The 24938-nt window shown below is 42.1% G+C and overlaps 1 long non-coding RNA gene across 2 annotated transcripts in view; it reads left to right on the top strand.

Moving 5' to 3' along the window:
- LOC135229545 (uncharacterized) overlaps window positions 1–24938 on the top strand; it is a 313625-nt gene that overhangs the window by 54087 nt on the left and 234600 nt on the right. The window contains exon 2 of one of the 2 annotated variants that reach the window (XR_010320228.1): window positions 17998–18172. This is a non-coding gene — a long non-coding RNA (uncharacterized LOC135229545). Of the gene's footprint in view, window positions 1–16190; window positions 18173–24938 lie in introns of those variants that run through there. The other variant, XR_010320227.1, reaches the window with a different exon arrangement.

Raw genomic sequence — 24938 nt, 5'->3', positions numbered from 1 at the left:
TAGCTTACTTAACTAATACAAATGGTCTACCTTGAGCATATGCTCTTTTAAGAACTGTCTACATGGCATCAGATTGACAACAGCTACTGAAAAGATTAGATAGGAACCTTAAGGAGCAGCGGGTTTATGTTAATGATGGAGGAACAACTGAGAAAAGGAGGACAAGAATGGTTGCACAACTTGAATGTAACCGATGTCATTAAATTGTACAGGTAGAAACTGTTGAGTTGGTGTATGTTTTGCTGCATACATTCTCCACCACAAAAAGTAAATTTACAGGTAATAATTAACAAAAAATGTCAAGGAGAGCTAAATATTTTGAAAATAAGACAGAGTTGCATGTGAGGGAATGAGTAGGGTGTGCTGTTTTAGATTAATAGTCAGTAAAGGCTTATGGGAGCAGGATATTTGAGAAGATAACTGACCTATATCCAAAAAGAGAATAGCTGTATGAAGTTCTGGAGGGAGGGATATTGCCAATAAAGGAAAGAGTTGTTTCTGAGGCCCTTAAATAACCAAGTGTTTTGGCATGTTTGAGGAAGCTCAGGAAATAAGTCATGGCGAGTGTGGAGTGAACCGAGGGAAGACTGTTAGTATGGTGGGCAAGCCCCGCATCATGAAAGACCATGGGAAGCATTTGGGAATTTTTCCTAATCGCCATGAGAAGCCACTGAAATGATGCTGTTATGTAGACTGTAAGAGGGAAGATCAGTGGCATGGAGTCCAGTTTTAACCAAGAGATGATGGTGGCTGTAAGGTGGAGGTAGTGAGAAGTGGATAGAGTCAGGATTTATTTTAAGGTAGAGCCAAGAGTCCAGAATATGTGTCAATGGATTGGATGCAAGATTTGAATAAAGGAGAGAAATCAAGGATGATTCCTAGGTTTTTGTCCTGAACAACCCAGAGGATAGTGAGAACATTTGCTGAGATAAGGAAGACTGGGAGGTAAATAAGACACTTGGAGCAAGAATTTTATTTGAACCACATTAAGTCTGAGATGCCTAGTAGACATTCAAGGGGAGATGTGAGGTCAGCCATTGGTGAAGGAACAACAGGGCAGAGTATGTAAATGAGGGTATCCTAGGGCTCAGGTGGAATTGACTGCTCTGAATTAGGTCAAATAACCTAGACAGTGAGAAGTGATGAGTGATGTTACTTAAACAGGGCATGGAAATCAATGAAAAAGGTGTGGGAGTGGCAGGGAGGCTAAGGTAGAGAAGTTTCTCTCTTCCTAAACCTGATTGGCTGGATTTGAAGACATCATAAGTTCCTGTATGAGAAATATCCAGCAAATTCCCCGTTGATTTAATAAATTGATAACAAAGTTCACCTTTCAGCCAAAGGTTGAAAAACAAACAAACCAATTGCCATCCAGTGGATTCTGACTCTTAGCAACCCTATAGGATGGAGTAGAACTACCCCACAGGGTTTCTAAGGAGCGGCTGGTGGATTCAAACAGCAGACCTTTTGGTTAGTAGCTGAGCTCTTAACCACTGCACCACCAGGGCTCAGACCAAGAATAACACACGTGAGGAACTTACTCCTTAGTTCAATCAAGTATGTAGAAATTCAAATTTGTAATTTTGGAGATTTCTCCTCTTTTTTTTCAAAATGGGGGGCATTGAGATGGAGGATTTTCCTATGCCCACCATCCTAAGGGATTTAATTAACCCATAGTTGAGACATTGTAAACATCTCAAGAAATTATTACCTTTGAGAAACTTGAGGGTGAGTAGGCATATCACCTGATTCCTCTTCAATTCCTTTTAAAAACCTGACTTGAAGACTCACCTGCCTTTTTGAATAAGTGCCAGCTTGAATAGGCAGGGTTCAGGGAATTGCCAACCAAAGGTATGGTTTCTCCAGAGGCCTCCAAGGGGTGTAAAAGAAGAGCGGAGCCAGACCCCGTGCTTGGGACATACCCTTGGTATGAAATATTTGAGTGTGTGTGTGGTGGGGGAGCACTGGGTGTGGGAGAGTGGGGTGGGTGGGTAATAGGGAAATGCCTGTTTTGTTTTCTTTGAAGAAACAGGTTTTTACAATTTTTTTTTTTTTTATTATTATTACGATGAACAGTTAAGTGGAGACATGTTCCTTATCTGCAGGGGCTAGTGGAAGTGCTGATAGCTGAGAATGTAGCCTGCTCCCCAAGTGCGAGTTGGCATTTTGGAGAGAAAACTTGATGTTTGGAGCACTGACTGGCCCTGCCTTTTCTAAATAATTAAGGGTGGTGGGGTGGTGGTAAGAGAAAGAGGATGGTCTATGAATGCTGACCCTGGAAAATTAACTCCCGAGTGTGTGGGTTGTGGATAGCAGGAAAAGAACATCACCTGCAAATGACAGCAGTGCCTTTATTTATTTATTTATGCTTCTTTTTAGTTCTGAGTTGTTTTTAAGCCACAAATTAATGGGGCCACCATGAGTTTTCAGAGAATGAGTTTTACAAAAATCTAAGTGTTTTAAATATTGCAAGGATTTACTTATATATGCTGTATATGAGAAAAGTCCTTACAGTTAAAGGGAGGAGAAAGAAAGTACATTCAGGAATTAAATTTTCACAGTTCTCTGAATTCTTATATTTCTCCTGTTGTGCATTTTTCTTTTTTTGTCCTTCATCCACCCCTTCCACCTTGACCCACTGTCTTCATCATCTAGTGCTGCCATAACAGAAATACCATGAGTGGATGGCTTTAACCGAGAGAAATTTAATACCTCACATTGAAGTAGGCTAATAGTCCACATTCAAGGCATCAGCTCTAAGGGAAAGCTTTCTCTCTCTTTCGGCTCTGGAAGAAGGTCCTTGTCCTTAGCCTTCCCATGGTCAAGGAGCTTCTCAGGTGCAGGGACCCTGGGTCCAGAGGGCATGCTCTGCTCCTGGTGCTGCCTTCTTGATAGTATGAGGCCCCCAACTCTCCGCTTGCTTCCCTTTCCTTTTATGTCTGGAGAGATAAAAGGTGGTGCAGGTCACACCACAGGGAAACGTGCCTGAGTGAGGGTGGTGTTACAATCCCACCCTAATCCTCTTAAAGTAAAATTACAATCACAAAATGGAGGACAACTACACAATAGTGGGAATCATGGCCTAACCAAGTTGAGACACACGTTTTTTAGGGTCATAATTCAATCCATGACACCCACCAAACCAAACTTGTCACCATCAAGTTGATTCCAACTCATAGGGACCCTAGTTGATTTGAACTCATAGAGACCCTATAGCATAGAGTAGAACTACCCCATAGAGTTTCCAAGGACTAGTTGGTGTATTCGAACTGCTGACCTTTTGATTAGCAGCTGAGCTCTTAACCACTATGCCACCAGGGCTCCTCTTGATCCACAGTCCACCCTAATTCACCACTGTGTTAGAAAAAGGTTTTGCTATTCTAAAATAAGAACTTTTACTATACTTTTGTGTTAGTGGTTGCTTTTGGTATATCTTTAAGCGCTGAACAGTTAACTCATACCCATTAAAAACCCATTGCCACTGAGTCTATTCCAACTCGTAGCGGCCCAATAGGGCAGAGCAGAACTGTGCCATAGACTTTCCAAGGAGCGCCTGGTGGATTTGAACTGATAACCTTTTGGTTAGCAGCCATAGCTCTTAAACAGTACACCACCAGTGTGGGAGGGGTTTAATTGATAACATGATGTCTGGGCTCCAAGGGAGATGGAATGGATGTGCAGGAGAAGGGCATGCAGAGTCAGCCTGTATAGTCCCCTGAACTCTGTTCAAGATCATAACATACCTCAGTAATCACTTGAATCTAAACATACAACTTTAACGGTTGATGTAAATGACTTTACACATGAATTTTGGAACTCAACTCTTTCTCAATGGAAGTTCCTTCAACCTAGCCGTTTGTTTGTATTCCCTTAATAATTATGAAAACTAACATTTATTGTGTTCATTCTGTGTGTAAGGCCTTTTTCTAAGTGCCTTGTGTGTTTTATTTAACCTGCATAACAACCTTTTGCATAAGATCCATTTTAGAAATGGGAAACTGAGGCAGTGAGAGGTAAAGTAACGTGCCCAGATCACCCAGCTGATAAACTGAGTTAGGATTTAAACCCAGGGAGTTTGTTTCAGAATTTGCTTATGTAATCACTGTACATGACAGCAGTGAGCCCTAGTGGCTCTGTGGTTAAAGAACTTGGCTGTTAACTGAAAGGTCAGTGGTTCAAACCCACCAGCCTCTCTGTAGGAGACAGATGTGGCAGTCTGCTTCAGTGAAGACTTACAGCCTTGGAAACCCTATGTGGCAGTTTTACTCTGTCCTTTGGGGTCAGTATGAGTTAGAATCGACTTGATGACAGTGGGTTTTGGCACATGATACTAAATGTACAGTGTATTCTATATGCCGTGTATATGTTCAGAAACTAATTTTCCGAACATTTATGCCATATATAGATTACCAATCCAGTTGCCATTGTGTAGATTTTCACTCATGACGACCCCATGAGTTTTCAGAGTAGGACTGCCCTCCATACGGTTTTCAATAGCTGTGACCATTTGGAGCTGGATTGCCAGGCCTTTCTTCCAAGGCAACTCTGAGTGGATTTAAACTGCCAACCTTTCAGTTAGTAGCTGAGCACTTAACTCTTTGTGCCACCTAATACATATATATACTAGGAGGTTTTCCTCCTTATTTGTACTTTAATGTTTTGTAGACTCTTATGAATACTTGTTCCTGGCAGTGAACTAGATGCTAAAGAACAGAATAGGCACATGTAACCCTCTCTCACCTTCTCCCTCCCCTCTTTCACAGAGATGAAATGAAAAGGAATTAATGAGGACAGATTATTGGATTAGGGCCCATACTCAGGGCTATAACACCATGAGGAGTTTCTCCTGTCACTTCAGTTCTTGTTCAGGAATTGGTACCTGCTTTTTGTGAATCACAAAGACCAGTGCTTTATATCAAGCCATTTAGATTTGGGGTATGGAGCAGTGACTTAAAAAAATTAAATTTTATGTTCAGAGATTTTTTCTAATAATTATTTACATTTATTTTAATTGTATATTCTAAAACCGCTACAAAAAGGCATGAAATAATTGTTTAAATTTTAATTCATATGGGTCAAATTGTATGTTAAACTACCTATTGTCACCTTCACAGTCGTTGTTATGTTTGAGCCAATTGTTGTGGCCACTTGTTACCAAGTATGACCTGCTTCTCCAGGGACCGATCTCTCCTGACAACATGTCCAAAATATGTGAGATGAAGCCTCGCCATTCTTGCTTCTCAGGAATATTCTGGCTGTACTTCTTTCATGACAGATTTGTTCATTCTTTTGGCAGTCCGTGGTATATTCAATATTCTTTGCCAACCCCTTAATTCAATGCCTTCAGTTTTTCTTTAGTCTTCCTTATTCATTGCCCACCTTTCATGTGCGTATGAGGCGACTGAAAACACCATGGCTTGAGTCAGGCGCACATTACTTTTCAAGGTGACATCTGTGCTTTTGAACACTTTAAAGAGGTCTCTTGCAGCAGATTTGTCCAATGCAGTGTGTCGTTTGATTTCTTGACTGCTGCTTCCGTGGGTGTTTATTGCGGATCAAAGTAAAATGAGGCCCTTAATGACGTCGACATTTTCTCTGTTTATCATGATGTTGCTTATTGGTCCAGTTGTTAGGCTGTTATTCTGTAGTCTTTGATCTTCAGCAGTAAATGCTTTAAGGCCTCTTCACTTTCAGCAAGGGAGATTGTATCATCTGCATATCTGAGGTTATTAATGAGTCTTCCTCCAATCCTGATGCCTTATTCTTCTCATACAGTCCAGCTTCTCGGATTATTTGCTCAGCATACAGATTGAATACATATGGTGAAAGGATACAACGCTGATGTACACCTTTCTTGACTTTAAACCATGCTATATTCCTTGCTCCGTTTAGATGACTGCCTCTTGTTCTATGTATAGGTTTCTCATGAGAACAGTTAAGTGTCCTGGAGTTCTCATTCTTCCCCATGTTATGCATAATTTGTTATGAGCTAGAGTAGGTCTCAGAAATAATGTGCCATTTCTTCCAGTTGGTCGTGCACAGCTGGTCGTGCACCCTAGGTGGTAGCAGCTAAGGCCTGTCTCAGAAACACTCCCCTCCTCACTTAGCATGAGTCTTCACACTGCTCCATCTTCTTTCCCATGTGTGTCTCCTGCCCTCCTCAGTAAAAAAAATCAGTGGCCGGGGAAAATGATAGTAGACCACTGATGAGATTTATTCTTTTATTATACTTTATTTTATCATTTGTTTTTATAACATAGTTCCGTTAAAATCAAGGGTAATAAAAATGTTTGTATGATGGAAGTGGATAATCCCACCCATTGTGCCCATCTAAAGTTTCATGAGAAAACTGTGCCCACAACAGAGGGCTCCCACTCCTCTGGCTCACTGTATTTTCTCCTTGTTTATTTGCTCTTCCCTCTTTCCTGATGCATGCATGGGACCACTGAGCTTCAGGACTCCACAATTCTCCTTTTCATACCAGTGTTACTGTAATCTTGGGTTCATGGGCTGCCTTGCCACAGATTTACTCATTCTGTTTCTGTTAATTATTTCATTACTTAAAAATTTCTCATGAATTTTTCCAGAAGTGCATTCTATTCCTCAAAAACTTGGAAGCAATGGGAAAGTATGCAAAAAAAAAAAAAAAAAAAGAAAACGTACGTAATGCAATAGAATAAATTATTAACGTTCCGATATGTCTATTATCTTACTTACCTTGGCATGTATGTGTATTAGAGTCTCTGGTTGATGCAAATGGTTAATATCTTGAGCTGCTGACAGAAAGTTGGAGTTCAGGTCCACCCAGAATTGCTATGAAAGAGAGGTCTGGCAGCCTACTTCCGAAAACCCAGCCACTGAAACCCCTATGGAGTACAGTTCTCCTCTGGCACACTGGTGTCATCATGAATCAGAACTGACTCAGTGGCAACTGATTTTATGTGTGTATTAGCACACACATTTATGTATATTAACACAGATATTATATCCTGATATTTTCATTCAACATTAGTCTTTGCTCATAAAATTTTTTTTTAATGAGGGCATTAAATTCGTAATATTCTGTGTGCATGTAGTATATGTTTTTTTAACGATTTGACTATAGTTGCAATAATAAATGTGCATGTTTCTAGTAACTTCAACCTATACTTAAACATCTTTTTAACATACATCTCTGCCATTAAATTTCTTTGTTTAATTATTGTTTAACACTCTTTACGCCTAAGAGATGGTCTCAGAAGCAGCCCTGATCAATTTTTCTCCCTCTTACTCATGAAGCCCCTTAATGTATTCCAAGGTATCAACTACGAAGGATTTTACGTACTTATCGTTTGTTTATTTTTTATTCAGTCAGTGTATTCCATGGGCCAGAAATAGTCTATGTTATGCGGATACAGTGGTGAAAGGTACATACTGTCCCTGTCCTCATGAAGGGGACAACCCAGTGCAGGTGGGAGGAGCACTGGGGAAATGCAGCTGAGAGGAAGGACAGACAACCCTCCAGGAACCACACTGGACTTCAGAGAGGCTTGTTGGCTGCTGTTCACCTGGCAGGCTTCTAGATACCCGAGTACCCTTGGGCTTGGTGCCTACTCCTCTCTCTATTGACACCCTCCCTCTAGGATGCCTCAGTGAGTTTACTGCTGTCTATTTGTAGCTAAGGACGTGAGGTTTATACCTCCATCCATTCAAACTCCTCCTGGGTCCAGACTCATATGTTCAAATGTGAGCATAACTCTCTGTATTGACCTCTTTATGCATTATAATGATACATTCCTCATATGGCCATCATGAAAGCAAACATGAAAGAAAAAGCGCGGGACTGCCTGGCACCAGTGTAGGCACTCAATGAACATTAGTCGTTGGTATTATTCTTGACATCCCCATGTGGGGTGAAGTTTTATTACCTGACATTTCCATGTGGATATCTACCAGCTACACCATGTTATCTAGGCTATGAAACAATTCTTGGTTCCAACCACCATTCTGTTCTTATCGATGAATTCCTTAAGGCTTCAGTGATGGGAGTGTGTGTTTTTCCACACAATGAACGTGATTAGGAATGGTTGTCTAGGTCCTACACAATAAATTGCTCCAGCATTCCTATGGGTGACCATTGAGACAAGTTTCAGCCAACGAATGTAGCAAAGAATTAGAACCACTCTCAGCTGTTCATGCGAGTACTCTCAATCCAGAATATCTGGTAAGTCAACTGTTAGGGATTGAATTGTGTCCCTCCAAAATGTATGTGGAAATCCTAACCCGTGTAGCTGTAAATCTGACCTTGTTTGGAAATAGGGGGCCTGCTTTTATTATGTGAATGAGGTCATACCAATGTAGGGTGGGTCCTAAGCCTAACTCTTCTTAGTTATAAAAGGAGCAGAATACACACAGGCACAAACAGGGGAAGAGGAAGACAGACAAAGAAGACAGATGCATCCAGAAGGCCAGGAACATAAATGATTGCTGGCGTCTACTAGAAGCTGAGGTAGACAAGGAAGGACCTCCCACTACAGACATGCCCTGAATTCGAACTACTGCCTGCTAAACTGTGAGAAAATAAATTTCTGTTCTTTAAAGCCATCCAGTTGTGTTATTTTTTGTTATGGAGGGACTAGGTAACTAACACATACCTGCGCTTATAAGTTCAGCCCAGTGCAGAATAATTTTCTTCCCTCCTTGGTCTAGCCGACCCGAACCTGCTCTTTCCCTATCAGTGTCCTTTGCTTTCACCTAAGAGTTATGACAGAGTCCGCTTGATGCTGATGCATTGAAATTTCAATTTATTTTTTATTTATGATTACTATTAATTCCAGTATTTTCTACAGTTTTCAATGGAGACAGTCCTGTAATCTGTGAATAGCAGTTATACTTTTTCTCTTTTTGTACTAGCTTACACTTCCAGTGTGAAATGTTTAATAAAAATGATAGAAGGATCCTTATTTTATTGTTTATTAATTTTAAAGAGAATGTCCCACCCGTCACCATGAACTATCATGCTAGTTGTAGTTTTCCACGTTCGGGAACTCCTTTTCTGTTCCATATTTGCTCCTAGTCCTTATCTCTCCGTGTGATTGGATTTTATCAACCTGCTTTGCCCCCATCTCTTGAGGTGAGGATATGTCTTCTCTTCTTTCACCTATGCATATGGTGAATGAAATTACTAAATCTTTAATGTTCACTCAAATTTGTATGCCTACAATAAACCGCCTTGATCATGGCATGTTATGTGGTTTATACTTTGCTGGATTTCCTTTGCTGGCATCTTACGTAGGGTTTTGCATCTCAGTTACTGAGTGTGCTTGTCCTCTAACTCTTCTTCTACCTTCCTTCTCTAATTTGTTATCATTTTTAAACTAGCCTTAAGGATCAAGTTAGGGGAGTATCTCATGGCTTTCTAATCTCTGTTGACTATGTACAAGATTAAAATGACTGTTTCTTGCATGTTTGCTGGAACCTGACTGGAAACGATCTAGGTCTGCCATTTTCTTTGTAGGTAGATCTTGAACTACTGACCCATTTTATTTAGTGGTTAAAGGCATCTTCTAGTGCTAATTTACTTAGAAAAAATTCTGATGCATGTTCTAGGTTGCTCAAATCTCATCTTTAAATATTGATTATCAGGGCTTGTAGCCTCATGCAGGCCAATTCATCAATTCCAGATTTCCCCAAAGTCAGGCTCTGCAACTATTCCTGGTACCAATTCCCTCATCTAAGACTTATTTGCAAAGAAAGATACAACAGTATGCTCTCTAAACAGTTGTGTATCCGCTGCCTTCTTGAGTCCAAAATGTGAGGATACAGTCTTCTAATACTTTTTTTGTAATTGTTCTTTTCTTAAATTTTTTTCCTTTTTTCACTGCCAACCCCCCCACCCCCCAATCTAGTAGTTTTAAAGTTGTGCGTTTCAGGTTCAAGTCTGTAATCCAGCTGGGATTCTGTGTGTGCTGCATCTGTGCATCAGAAGAACAGGCTTCTAGAAGCAGAAAGCAGGCAGTGCGACTGTTGGGTGGTTGGCGGGGCGGAGGGGAGGGGAGCTGCTGCTCAGAGAGGTGCCCGAGGGAGGCAGGAGATGTCGGGCTGCCCGCCGCAAGCCCGCGGGCTCCAAGGAGGGGGAACCCGCCTGCGCCATGAGCCTTCTGAGACAGGCCCAAGCCCGCCCAGCCGGGTGCTAACCTCGCACCCGCCAGGCTTGCGGGTTCCCCCAGGACTAGGGGAAGCCTAAGGCCATGGATGGTAAAGCCTAGGGTCTGGACCTGGGAAATGGTTCTACCACGCGTGATCGCAGCGCTTATGCTGGAAAGGAGGGCAGGAAGCGTATCGTAACGTGCGTCCGGGCGATGACCCAGAAGGGCGGGAGTTGTGGTCACCCATGGACTCTGGGTCCGCATATGGAGGCCCCCAGGGTGCAATTCCAGGAGCACAAGGCAAAGCCACAGAGGCCACAGTGCACCTCGCCAATACTCCCCAGGGGCACTGCCCCAAATTTGGGGAGCAGTCCTTCCTCTGGGCTAGGGACTTTGTTTCCTCCGTTGTCATCACTGACTGTGAGCAGACTCTAGTCTGTGCAGACTAATGAGGAGTTATCAAAATGAGCTCCAAACTCCAGATTTGTTTAGGATCATAAATTAACACAAAGAAATACGACTTTAGCAATAAGTGCCTGGTTCAAGCCCAAGTTGCCTGAAAGCAAGGAATTTCAGTCTTTCAGCTCCTCTGCTAATCTAGTGACTAGGAACAGGATCTCACTGGAACTCAAAGGTGTGGGGCACTGGAAATACTTCTGGGTCTGTCTGCTCAGGGCTGATTGCCTGGTTCCCAGTTTTATTATACAGCTTAAATATAGACCAGAAGAGGAGTTTGGGGCTTGAGACCTATTTCTTGAGGAAGGAAGAGGTAAAATAATTCAACGTTTACTGTGTCCTTCTCCATCCCCGGAAATCCTCACGAGGACCCTCTCAGGTAAGGACTGACAGGGAGTGGATTGGTTTACTGCTCGACTTTGTCCTTGAGTCACTTTGTTTATGTCCTGCATGTAAACTATTGTGCACTGATGGAAGCATTCTAATTCTTATGCAGAATGACTAGACCCCGTGCAGAATGACTATATTGTGCCTCCCTCAGGCACCCCTGTCTGCACAGCACCCCCCGCCCCCAGCTGCCCAACCGCCTCTCTCCTGGCATTCTGCTTGTAGAAGTTTGTTCTTTTGATGCAGAGATGCAGCACACACAGAATCCCAGCTGGATTACAGACTTGAACCTGAAGACCTTATGCAGAATGACTATTTATGAACCACTAAGTTTTTTTTTAAGCTTAGTACTAAATCAGGTACTTCCCCCTCAGAGAAGGCCCTGGAGGAGGTTGATACATGCATTCCCCAGTGCTCCTGCTGCTCTGGAAGTGCCTGAAATGCCTCTCTGCAGAAGGCCTTTGGAGCAGGCTCATGGCCCACATAGGAATTCAGGCCTATTTTTTTTGTTGTTAGAACACCTCATTTAGCTTTGAAAACATTACTATCCAGTTTATTCACCATATTGAGTACAGACATCTCAGGTATTTTCAAAATTAACCCCATTCTCTAATACTAATTTGCCACCAAGAGTGTATTCCAAAGTGTTCCGAACAGGCTAGAAAATCTTTCCAAAGAGGAGACTCCTGCGCCGTGTTGTGCAGTGATTGCAGGGATGGCATAATGTGTTTACCCAGATACCTACCCCTTTTTTTTTGTTGTTGTGCTTTACTTGAAACTTTACAGAGCAAGTTAGTTTCTCGTTCAACCATTTATACACAATTGTTTTGTGACATTGGTTGCAATCCTCATGATGTGTCAACACTCTCCTATGCTCCAGTTCCCCATTTCCATCCGCCATGATTCCTGTTCCATCCTGCCCTCTTTTCTGTGCTTTTGGGCAGGTTTTGCACTTTTGGTCTCATACACATGATTGAACTAAGAAACACTTACCTCATGTGTGTTATTGTTTGTTTTACAGACCTGTCTAATCTTTGGCTGAAGGGTGAACTTAAGAAGGTACTTTCGACTTTGTTCCTTTCCGTAATTCCTGAAATTCCAAGTCTACCACCTGAAGAACTTCTTTAGCGTTTCATTTACAACAAGTCTGGTGGCAATGAATTCTCTTAACTTTCCTTCACCTGAGAATGTCAGTATTTTTCCTTTACTCATGAAAGAAATAACAGGATATAGAAAGCTGGGTTAATGTTTCTTTTCTTTCAGTGTTGAAAAAATGTTTTCACAGCCTTTTGGCCTCCATGGCTTCTGATGATGAATACAGAGTCATTCCAATTGTTTTTCCTGTATGAAATGAGTTGGTCCTTGTTATTCCACAGTTGGCAGTGAGGCATTTGGGTGTAAAATTATGTGAGTTTAACTTGTTGGAGTTTGCATAGCTTCTTGAATCTGTAAGTTTATGTCTTTCAACAAATTGGGAGTGTTGAGCCAGTATTTCTTCAAATACTTTTTTCTACACCACATATTTTCTCTACACCTTATGGAATTCCAATAAATAAACGTTAGATATTTTTGGATTTTTTTGAGGCTCTGTTCATTTTTTTTTCAATATTCTCTGTTTTCAGATTGGATATTTTCAATTGAACTATTTTCATCTCATTGATCCTTTTGTCTGTCAACAGCATTCCGCTGTAGAGCTGATCAAGTGAATTTTTTATCTCTATTTTTCTATTTTTCCTGTCTAAAATTTTCATTTGTGAATGGTTTCTATGTATTTTTCTATTTTTCTAAGTTGTGCCTGTTACTTCTTTGAGCGTGGTTAAAGTAGCTTTTTAAAGTTTTTGTCTATGATTCCAAGACTGTGTCTTACTTCAATCTTACAGAAAATGTCGATGTTGTTTGTTTTAGGAATCACTTGACCCAGTTATGTTCAGGCTGCAGGTTCTTTCCCAACTTCTGTATGCTGTGGCTCAGATGTCAGTTCAGATTTTGAAGACTTTGCAGTGATATTTGGATGTAATCTATGGGAGTGTCACTCAGTCTGGGACCTTGTTGGTGTTCTAACCCATAATGCAGTTCTCAAAGGATTGATCTACTTCTTAGGGTCAGAGCAAAGCATATGCAACTGTGGGAGTGGGGGAGGGTATGAAAAACAACTTTTTGGTATCCTCTCTTGAGCCACCTGGTCTCTGTCTCTCTGAGGCTCTCTGATGTCTGAGCAGCTACCTTCCTGGTCCACTGGCAAGAATGTTGGGGCTTTAATCTCTTCCTTCTGCCGTGCAATTAAGTGACTGGGTCTGCCTATGAGGCCAAATAACGGTAAGATGGAGAAAACGTAACAGAGATTCCTCTATATTATTTGGTCCTTATATACTCTGGTCAGAGAGAAGGCACACTGTTTCTGGTGATACTTTGAAACAGGTATGGAGAAAAAGGCATTAACAGGTTGATAGCTGCATACTAGGTGTTACGGATTAAATTCTGTCTTCCCAAAATGTATATATCACCTTGACTAGGCCATGCTTCCCAGTATTGTGCGATTATCCACCATTTTGTCGGCTGATGTGATTTTCCAATGTATTGTAAATCCTACCTCTATGATGTTAATGAGCGAAGATTTGAAGCAGTTATGTTAAGGAGGCAGGGCTCAATCTACAACATTAAGTTGTGTTTTAAGTCAATCTCTTTTGAGATATAAAAGAGAAAAGAGCAGAGAGACAGGGGGACCTCAGTACCACCAAGAAAGAAGTGTCAGGAGCAGTGCATCCTATGGACCTAGGATCCCTGTGCTGAGAACCTTCTTGTCCAGGGGAAGATTGGTGACAAAGACCTTCCCCTAGGAGTGACAGAGAGAAAAAGCCTTCCCCTGGAGTTGGCACCCTGAATTTGGACTTATAGCCTACTAGACTGTGAGGGAATAATTTTCTTTGTTAAAGTCATCCATTTGTGGTATTTCTGTTACAGGAGCACTAGATATCTAAGACACTAGGTACCAGGAGATGTACATTTCCCAACTCTTTCACTCCCAGGGACACTATGACTAAGTAGCCAATGCTATAAATCCATGTGAGCAGACTATTCTGATTACTGCTTTGACTCTACTGTCTGTTATGGTAACCACACCCACCTTGTCTTTGTTGATTGAGTGCCACCACTTGGCTGCTACCACCATGGGGACCAGTCAGCTGCATTGTAGTTAGGTGTCTTAATTCAGTTAGGGCAGTTCTCACTGTGGACTCTTACTTACATAAAATAACAACCACAGAAGTCTTCAGTAATGCTGGGGCTTGCTTCACAAATTTGGACCTCACCGCTATGGTAAAAAGAGAGCCCTCTGGGCACTCCGTGTGTGGGTCTGTGGGTCCAGCCTAATAAATCCATTCAAACATGCCAATTTCCCTCAGCCTTTGGATACCTTCTCCTACATTACACAGTGGCAGATCTGCCATTTCCACTTGATTTATTGTAGACCACCACTTAATACGTGCTTCAGTAAACCAGCCAAATAAACTATGAGATCCTTTTCTAACCTCTCAAGCTGAAACACTGAGTGAAGAATCTGTGCTTCTTGGGCCTATATCAATAAACTCAGAGTACTCCACCTTTATGTTGCTTGCACCATTATCCCACACCCAGAATAGCCATTCCCACACATATTCACCAGGTTTCTGTATGTATGTATTAGAAAAATCAAGCAGTTCTTTTGGAGTTTAGCATACCGTCTCCTGGGTCACACTTCATAGTTCACCTTTTGGGGCTTGTTGGGACTGAAGTCTAGGTATAGGTCTAGAAGCAAAAATGGGCAGTGGCAGTGGGATGTTCAGCCCTGTCTTATAAGGCATCTGCCTACGGTGATGCCCCAGGCAATGTCCCAGATCCCACCCCAGGAGATAACTCAAACAAGACACTTCAGGCACAGCTGGGGTAATCTCATCAGATGGAGGTGGAAGGGATAATTGTTTTACTGGGAAGGGTGCCTTAGCAGGCAAAGTTAGAGAATCTCTTCAGATGGGAGTAAGTGGTCTGGTTCTGTTAGGAAGAGCGATTCAACGGAAATTGGAGGTTCATTGTCCCCCGCTTCCTGACTGTCTGCCCATATGTCCTCATCCCAAGTTTCAGGATCCCATTTCTTCCCAATCAGTGCCCTCACTTTAACTTCGGACACCATTTGAGGCTGGATATTCAACTGGCGCTTTAATTCAGTCACTCTTAAGATAAGAATCTGAGTTTATTTTTGGCAGCATTAGCCTTGTTACTATAAGAAATATGGTTTTCTTTCTGGGCACAAGTGGCAGCTTTCAGATCTTGTATGTGGTGCTTGAGCTTTGAGTCCATTTCTTTCATTCACCAGTGTGGCTAGCAAAAGCAGGACCAACCAAGCAGCTTCCTTATTATTCTTATTCTGACAAAATTATAGAAAAGTATCAAATATATAATCAGGCAGAGCCTTGTCTCTCACAAGTATTTGATCCAGTGGTAGTAGTATTTTGTGTATTTCTATTGTCACCTCACACCATGGATTAGCAATAGCCTGTTTACTTCTGGAGACAGTCATCAGTGCCTTTAAGACTAGCCAGACTTGAGAATCAATTCAGAAAACTCATCCTTAAGATATGGTTCCTCTAGAACCAGTGTAGGTACCAAATGTCTTAGCCTGGGATCTGTAGAGGTGCAAAACTAGTGAAGAGAACATGTATATATATACACATATATATGAGTGTGTGTATATGTGTGTGTGTTTGTGTATATATATATATGGAAACCCTAGTTGCATAATGGTTAATAGGTATAGCTGCTAACAAAAGGTTAGCAGTTCGAATCCACCAGGCACTCCTTGGGAACTCTGTGGGGCAGTTCTACTCTGTCCTGTAGGGTCACTATGAGTTGGAACCGACTCGATGGCAATGGGTATACACACAGACACACACACACACATATATATGCATACGTGCATATGTTAGTTGTTGTTGCTGTTAGATGCCATCGATCCTGTGTAAAACAGAATGAAACACTGCCTGATCCTGAACCATCCTCACAATCATTGCTATGTTTGAGCCCATTCTTGCAGCCAGTGTGTCAGTTCATGTTGTTGAGCGCCTTCCTCTTTTTTTCTGACCCTCAGCTTTTCCAAGCATGATGAGCCTCTCCTGGGACAGGTCCCTCCTGAAAATATGTCCAAGGCACGTGAGATGAAGTCTCGCCATCCTTGCTTCTAAGGTACATTCTTGGTGTACTTCTTCCAAGATGGTTTTGTTTATTCTTCTGGCAGTCCATGGTATATTCAGTATTCTTTGCCAACACCATATTTTAAATGAATCAGTTCTTCGGTTTTCCGTATTCATTGTCTAACTTGCTCAAGCATGTGAGGTGATAGAAAATATCATGGCTTTGCTCAGGCACACCTTAGTCCTCAAAGTGACATCTTTCCTTCACAACACTTTAAGGAGGTCTTTTGCAATAGATTTGCCCAATGCAATACATTGTTTGAATTCTTGACTGCTGCATCTGTGGGCATTGATTATGGATTCAAGTAAAAAGAATTGCTCGATGACTTCAGTATTTTCTCTATTTATCATGGTGTTGCTTACTGGTCCAGTTGTGAGGATTTTTGTTTTCTTTATGTTGAGGTGTAATCCATACTGAAGGCTGTAGTGGTTGCTCTTCATCAGTAACTGCTTCAAGTCCTCTTTACTTTCAGCAAGCAAGGTCGTATCAGCTGCATATCATAGGTTGTTAGTGAATCTTTCTCCAAAACTAATGCCATGTTCTTCTTCTTACAGACCAGCTTCTCAGATTATTTGCTCAGCATACAGATTGAGTAAGTATGGTGAAAGGATACCACCATGACACATAACTTTCTCATTTTAAACCAGACAGTATCCCCTTGCCCTACTCAAATGACTGCCTCTTGGTCTACGTAGATATTCCGCATGACTACAGTTAAGTGTTCTGGAATTCCCATTCTTTGGTAAGCTATCCATAATTTGTCATGAGCCACACAGTTGAGTGTGCTTGTATAGTAAACAAAAATAGGTAAACATCTTACTGATATTCTCTACTTTCAGCCAAGATCCATCAGACATCAGAAATGATATCCCACATTCCATGTCTTCCTCTGAATCCAGCTTGAATTTTTGGTAGTTCCCTGTCTGTGTACTGCTGCAATTGTTTTTAAATTATATTCAGCAAAATTTTTCTTGCGTGTGATGTTAATGATGTTGCGCGATAATTTCCTCATTGCGTTGGACCACCTCTCTTTGGAATGGGCACACATATAGATCTCTTCCAGTCATTTGGTCAGGTAGCTGTCTTCCAAATATATTGGAATAGACAAGTGAGCGCCTCCAGCACTGCATCCATGTGTTGAAACATCTCATTTGGTACTCTATCAATTCCTGGAGCCATTTTTTTTGCCAATGCCTTCAGTGCAGCTTGGAGTTCTTCCTTCAGTACCATCAGCTCTTGATCCTATGCTACCTCCTGAAATGGTTGAACGTCGACCAATTGTTTTTGGTGTATTGAGTCTGTGTATTCCTTCCATCTACTTTTGATGTTTCCTGTGTTGTTCGATATTTTGCCCATAGAATCCTTCAGTATTGCACCTAGAGGCTTGAATATTTCCTTCAGTTCTTTCAGCTTGAGAAATGCCAGGTGTTTTCTTCCCTTTTGGTTTTCTAACTCCAGATCTGTTCACATTATATTATCATACTTTGTCTTCTCCAGCTTCCCTTTCAGGTATTCTATTGAGCTCTTTTACTTTATTTTTCCTTCCATTCTCTTTAGCTACTGTACATTCAAGAGCAAGATTCAGAGTCTCTTGTGACATCCTCTTTGGTCTTTGCTTTCTTTCCTGTCTTTCTAATGACTGTTTTTTTCATATATGATGTCCTTGCTATCATCCCACAACTAATCTGGTCCTCGATCCTTAGTGTGCAGTGCATCAAATCTATTCTTGAGATGGTCTCTAAATTCAGGTTTGATATACTCAAGGACATACTTTGACTCATGGACTTGTTTTAATTTTCTTCAGCTTCAACTTGAACGTGAATATGAGCAACTGATCATCTGTTCTGCAGTCAGCCCCTGGCCTGCTTCTGACTCATGATATTGACCTTCTCCATCATCACCTTCCACAAATTTGATTCCTGTCTATTCTGCCTGGAATGGTTCATGAGTATAGTCACCGTTTATGTTCCTGATGAAAGGTATGTGCAATGAATAAGTCATTGGTCTTGCCAAATTCTATCATGTAAGCTTCATTGTCATTTCTATCATCAATACCTTATTTTCCAACTGCTGATTTGTCTGCTTTGTTTTCAACTTCGCATTCCAATCACGTAATTATCAGTACATCTTGATTCATCAATGCATCATGTTTGATCAGTTTCAAACTGCAGAACTTGGTAAAAACCTTCAACTTCTTCATCTTTCACATTCATGATTCGTGTGTAAATTTGAATAATAGTCTTATTAACTGGTCTTCCTGGTAGGCCTGTGGATATTATCCTATTGCTCGTAGTGTTGTACTTCAGAACAGATCTTGAAATGTTCTTTTTATCGATGAATATGATGACGTTCTCTTCAGTATCTCAATCCTGGCATAGTAGAACATACCATTGTCTAGTTTAAAATGTCCAAAACCAAGCTATTTCAGCTCACTAATGCCTAGGATTATTGACCTTTATGCATTCCATTTCATTTTTGATGACTTCCAATTTCCCTAGATTCATAATTCCTTCATTCCACGTTCTGGTTATTAATGGATATTTGTGTCAGTTTCTTCTCATTATGAGTTGTGCCCCATCAGCAAATGTCATTAAAGTGGGATCTACTTTGAGGAGGTAGCTCTTCCCCACTCGTATTTTGAGTGCCTTCCAACCTAAGGGGTTATCCTCTGTCATTCAATCAGGCAGTGTTCCAGTACTATTCGTAAGATTTCACTGGCCAGTTTTTTTTTTTTTAGAAATAGATCACCAGGTCCTTTTTCCTAGTCTGTCTAAATCCAGAGCTCCGCTCAAAGCTGTCTACCATGGGTGAACCTGGTGGTATTTGAAATACCAGTGGCAAAGCTTCCAACATCACAGCAACATGCAAGCCACCACAGTACAACAAACTGACAGAAGAGTGGTGGGAGTTAAAAATGAGACGAACCAAAAAGAGTGCTTCTTCCATGTCTGCTGATTTAGAGGAACCATGAGAAATTGTCAAGTGAAGAGTGATTCAGAGAAAAACATGGGTAGAGTGTGACCTAATTTCCATAAAAACAAACAAATGGATGTCCTTACGTGTGTCCCGGCAAAAAGCAGTGTGTAAAAGGGTACATATGTATCTTTGGACACTGGACACTTTGGGGGAGCAGGTACAATATACTTATGTGGGGCTGGCTCTTATTATAACTTCTGTATACAAATCTCTTGTTAAATGTGTTATAAGAATGTAAAACCTCTTAAAGTTAATAACATCATACGTGTATGTGTGTATATTTGAAACTTTTTTTCTGTTTTGACTATTTTATTTATGTGTTTTTTAGTTATCTAGTGTGGCTATAGCAGAGATACCACAAGTGGATGGCTTTAACAAACAGAAACTTATTCTCTCACAGTTTAAGAAGCAAGAAGTTTGAAGTCAGGGCACCAGCTCTAGGAGAAAGCTTTCTCTCTTTGTGGCTCTGGGGGAAAGTCCTTGTCATCTATCTTCCCCTGGCCTAGGAAATTCTCAGCTCATGGACACTGGGTCAAAAGGAAGTGCTCCACTCCAGGCACTTCTTCCTTGGTGGTATGAGGTCCCTCTCATTTCTGCTCACTTTTCTCTTTGTATCTCAAGAGACTGACTCAAGACTCACCCTAATCCTGTAGATTGTGTCCTCCCTCATTAACCTAACTGCCTCTAATCCCACCTCATTAACATCACAGAGGTTAGAATTTACAACACATAAGTAATCACATCAGATCACAAAATGCAGGACAACCACACAATACTGGGAATCAGGGTCTGGCCAGGTTGACACACATTTTGGGGGACACTATTCAATCCATAACAATAGAGAAAACACTGTCTTCAATGCCAGATTCAGAGACTTTTATCTATGTATGAAGGGCAAACACAGAAATTGAACAAAATTCAGATCAGCGAATTATTGCTTGCTCTTGTAACTAATGACTTCTTCTGGTCTCTATACCTTGAAATGGCCAAAAAGAATTCTGTGAGGATTAATTCAGTTATTGCTAAAACATCTACTGCATTTACATGTCTACAGATAAGGAAGAATGCTGGACACCATGTGTGATTCATTAAGTAACACGGGGACCATTAGACTATTGTTCTCCTTCTCTGATATGCCACTATCACCTTCTCCCCTTGTTGCTCTCCTGAAAAACCCATGCTTGTATATTCTAGGCTTTTTTCCAGAATTGAATTTGCAGGAAGTTAAAGATATATCTTTGAAAGATAAAAAAGACTTTGGCCACATTGTCTTTAGACAGTCGAACTTCCCAGCCAATCGCTGTGCAGGATGGGAATTCACAATCCCTCCTACTCAGTACCTCTGAGCAGGACGGGATTTCTGTTTCATTATCAGGAGAAGGTGGAATTCACCCCTCTTCAGAAAACTTACTTTCCTTTGCCTCAAACTGTCCCTCTCAGGATCTGTCATGGTCACTCTGAGAAATTCACATGGGCAGCCTGTATGGAAGTGCCCATCCTAGAGGCCCTGCCCTCCCTTCCTTGCTCCATAGGGCTTCCTCTGACACTTGGGGTCGCATCTCCCAGGGAGTACACACCTCTGGCACTTCCAGGGATTCCCAGGCCCTGGGATACTGTGGATGGGACTTGGAACTCAATCTGTTTCTTCCCATCCTCACCTTTGGTTATCTGTGTCCTGTCTTCACCACATTTAGGAGGCCTTGTCTTCTCTTTGCTCGTTTTATCTCAGTCAGGCTTTTCTATTCCAATTCTCTGATCTCAGGACAGATCAGGTTAGACCACAGAAAAGAGAAAGACCAAGCAAACATCACTGATCTGTGCAGAAGCTGCTGGGAAGGGATTCGATTCTCACTGGTTTAGGATTTTAAGCCCACTGCTCACCGGCAGGCAGGTTCCCCCCAGAGTCTGGCTTCTGTCTGGTACCTTGTACTCCAAAGAACTCAGTGATCAGCCCACCTTCACAATCACACCTCCCTTAGAGCTATCTTTGCAGAGGCTCTTTCTCAGACTTCCATGTCCCACTGAAATCCCATTTCTCTTTCCTTACAAACATTGTGCTCATTCTCAGGGCCCTGAGACCTCATCTGCAGATGAGTCTTGTCCTCTTCTCTCCTTGGCTTTTGAGTAGACCTCATGTCTTCGGACTGCTATCCTGGGGCTTCTTCCACCCTGGTGCTCTGGGGCTGGATCTCTCCATGTACTAGAGGGGGCGTGGAAGGGGCACAAGGCTAAAAGGATGGATCTTCCAGGTGAGGTGGGTTTAAGAAGCCTGAATGAAGTTCTTCCCTGAAGGGTGCATATTTTGCAGTCCAGACATCCTGCTTCTCTCAGTCTGAGAGTCCTAGCACGTCTTCAGGTGCTTTCTCCTTTGACCTTGAGGCCATGCCTGCACCCTCTGCAGCCAGATCTCCCACAAGTGCAGCAGCACCAGTAGGTGTGGTAGCCTCTTCAGCCCCTGTCTCCTCCTCCAGATGCTCCTGGAGGTGCCTGGCTCTTCTTGCCAGGACTCCAGGATGCTGACCAGGAACTCAGTGTTGGTTAGACTGAGGGCAGACCTGATGGCACTCACTTTCTTCAAAAACTCGGTCTCAGGACCAGGGGCCTTTTGCCGACAGGGGTGTGAGATGTTTTGGTCTGGTCTGCCAGACCATGGCTAACCCCTTGACCTTACACACTTGGGTAAAATACTCATACTTGACCTATTGATCTCTGGAGTAATTTGATGAGTGAGAATTCTGCCTAGTGGAAGCTGTTGAAAAAGACCTCGCTGATACTTGGGGAATCTTCCTGGGCTTGGAACTTGGGCTTTTTGTTCTCATGTTCTACCCTGAGTGACACTTTCCTCTTGGGTTGAGACTTGCAATAATGGAGTGTTAATTTACATGAGCCGTCTGGGCTCTGGTGTCTGAACTGTGACCTAAGTCTCTGGTCTCAGGGATCCCTGGAGACCTCTCCATCACCGCCATCCTCCACTTCCACAGTCCCCATGGTTTCTTTCTTCTTCCCCAGGCACCGACCATACTTTAGGGAATTTACTCTGGGCAATAAAGTCTTCTCCAGAAAATTTCGATGATGGTACTACCTTATAGCAAAAGTCTATAGTTCTCCAAAAAATTATAATACATTGATTTAAAAAAAAAAAAAAAACTCCCAGTTTTCTTTCAGTAGATTCCAATTCATAGCAACTCTGTAGGACAGAGTAGAACTCCCCACAGGGTTTCCAAGGAGCGGCTGGTGGATTCCAACTGCCAACCTTTTAGTTAGCAGCCAAAGGTTTATCCAGTGATAGTTTATAACATAAACAGAGGATCGCCACATTAAAAAAAAAAATTATTTTTTTGCATTTGTTGGATGGAAGTGAATTTGCTCCTGTGGAATATGGAAATTACCTCATTCTCTGCACCTTCATGATAATACATGGTTTCTCTAAGAGCTGTTTTCTGTGAAAGTTATTTTTTTTTAGTAAATTTAGAGTGTAAGCATTGAAACAGGAGAATTGGTCTCCTCTTTGTAACTTGGTTTCATCCTACTTTTAAGGGAAGGCTTTTATAGAAGGAATTATACTTAAAGAGACAGCGTTATTTGTACTTTTCTGTATAATTGAAAACTTCTCCTCGTACCCTTAACTAGCCTACACCAGGAGATTAAAATTGCCTTTCTCTGAACACAAGCCCATTACCATGTCCTTCAGGGTGAGGCAGAAACAGATGTCCACATTTGAGAGTCTGATGGCACAAACCTTAGTAGCCAAATCGCAACCATGCCTCCTGTGGGCGGGGGCGGGTCTTGTATATGTCAGCATAAGGGTCAGTATTTTTCTGAGTTTGAGGGAAGGATTGGCAAGTTAAGGAAGAAAGAGAAGGAGTTTGGGAGGGGAGTGTAAGCTCCAGTGACAGACAGAAGATGGGGTGGGAGATCTCTCAAAGGGTATTAGAGGCCAGTCAGAAAAGCAGGAAGCAGCAGGAAGCAGGGCCAGTGGAGGGCAGCACTGGGTGGAGGAGGACAGCAGAGGTAATAGTAGTGGGGAGCGCAACAAAACTGGCCTGAAAAGAGTGATACATGACTGATCCTAGATGAAGCTCAGGTTAAGAAAAGTAGGAAAATAAAAAATTCTATCCTGTAGCCATGTTTGTGGTTAGGGGTTGTTTTAGGCTCTTGAGGGAGGTGGGCAGGAGACACAGGAGGGGAAGGGGAGTTCCTGGATCTAGGGAGGAATCTACAGCCCTTCTTCTGCCCTCAGCGATGTGGGTTCTGGGCTCTTCAACCTACCACTCCCAGAACCTCCTGAGTAATTTCCTTAGTTCTTCACATGGTATATTAATTCCATCTAATTAGAAAATATAATAATTAAGTATGCTTCTTCCTACCCAGCCTTTCCACCATCCTATACTCTCTGCCCCAGTTGCCCACTGGCTTCCTTCCCTTCCATCATGTTCAGATCCAGAACAATAGTGTGCCTTGTCTGCACCTATTCTGGAAAGCTCTCAAACTTACAATTGGATTCTTTCATTTCATCCCTCATTTATTCCTACATTTCTTATTGAGAAAATAAACTTTGGTTAATTATCTACTAAATGACAGAAAGTGCTTTCTCAGGAGAATCTTCCTTATGACCTTATCCATTCACCCCAAATCCTTCATCTTGTCCTACCATGGCTCTCTTTTCTGGTGGAAGTCAGACCTTTTGTTCTGTAGCACTCGTCAATCTGGAACAATTTTTCCTCACCTTTATCTACAGTCTTAGAGAAAGGCCTTTTCCTCGTGTGTCACTGTTTCATCCTGCTTGGGTGAAGATGTCCGAACATAATGGTCTTCTGAAGGACCTTTATCCCTTCTCCCAGCATGAACCTTTGATAACTTGGGGACTCTGGCTTGCTCCTGAATTTCCTTGATTCAGTAGCTACGGTTTCTCTCCCACAAGACCTGAGGTCGACACCCTTTTCAAAAAGCAGCTGAGATCTGAGTTAGCACCAAGGCTTCCGTAATCCTGTGTGACATCATTGCTGACACTGCTGAGTTCCATGAGCCCGGTTTGAAGCTAAACACGGCAACCAGAAAAACATGAAACTGTCAGGTAGGTGCTTGAGAAGTGCTAGCACCAGTGTAGGAAGAAGGAGATTAGATACTAAAAATGAATTGCAACTTTTCCGTGCCCTGTAAAAGGGGTTACTATCCTTTGGTGGGTAAAGAGAGCACAGGGAATGATAACAGTATCATGGGCAGCTGCTTTCTCCCAGTCCTCTCATTTGACTCTGTTGGAATCATGTCTCTCCAGCTCTGGTTATAAAATGTCCACTCTGAGCCCCTCTTAGGTCTCCTTAGCCTCTGAGGCTTCACACAGGCTCTGCTCTCTGACTAGGAGATGTTCTCTCCCTTCCCGTCTGCTGGTCTACTCTCCCTGGTGAAGCGTGAAGGTGAAGAAAACTGACCCCACTGGCAAGATTAGGCTCATGACTTCACCAAGAAGCCCTAAGACTCAGGAGTTTTGTGGTCAGCCAGAATGGGAAGTTTGGGAGTTGACTTGGGGAAAGCCCATGACAGACTCTGCCTTTGTTTAAGGTGCCATTTAGAGGAGAAATCAGCAAATGGGGAGACCATTTGAGGAAGAAATTAAGAAGGTTGGGGTGGTGATGAGGAAGGAGGAGACTTCTCCAAGGAAAACAAAAGTTTCCACATGGGGATGGTAGGGGCTTGTTTTGTGTGACCCCAAAGGAGAGAAGAGGCAGGAATGGTAGGGAAACAATAGAACAAAAGATAATCTGTGCCTGT

The sequence above is a fragment of the Loxodonta africana genome, unplaced genomic scaffold (assembly GCF_030014295.1).
Source record: "Loxodonta africana isolate mLoxAfr1 unplaced genomic scaffold, mLoxAfr1.hap2 scaffold_36, whole genome shotgun sequence".
Taxonomy (NCBI): domain Eukaryota; kingdom Metazoa; phylum Chordata; class Mammalia; order Proboscidea; family Elephantidae; genus Loxodonta; species Loxodonta africana.
Note: the sequence above shows the minus strand (reverse complement) of the source record. Positions and strands in the feature narration are given on the sequence as shown.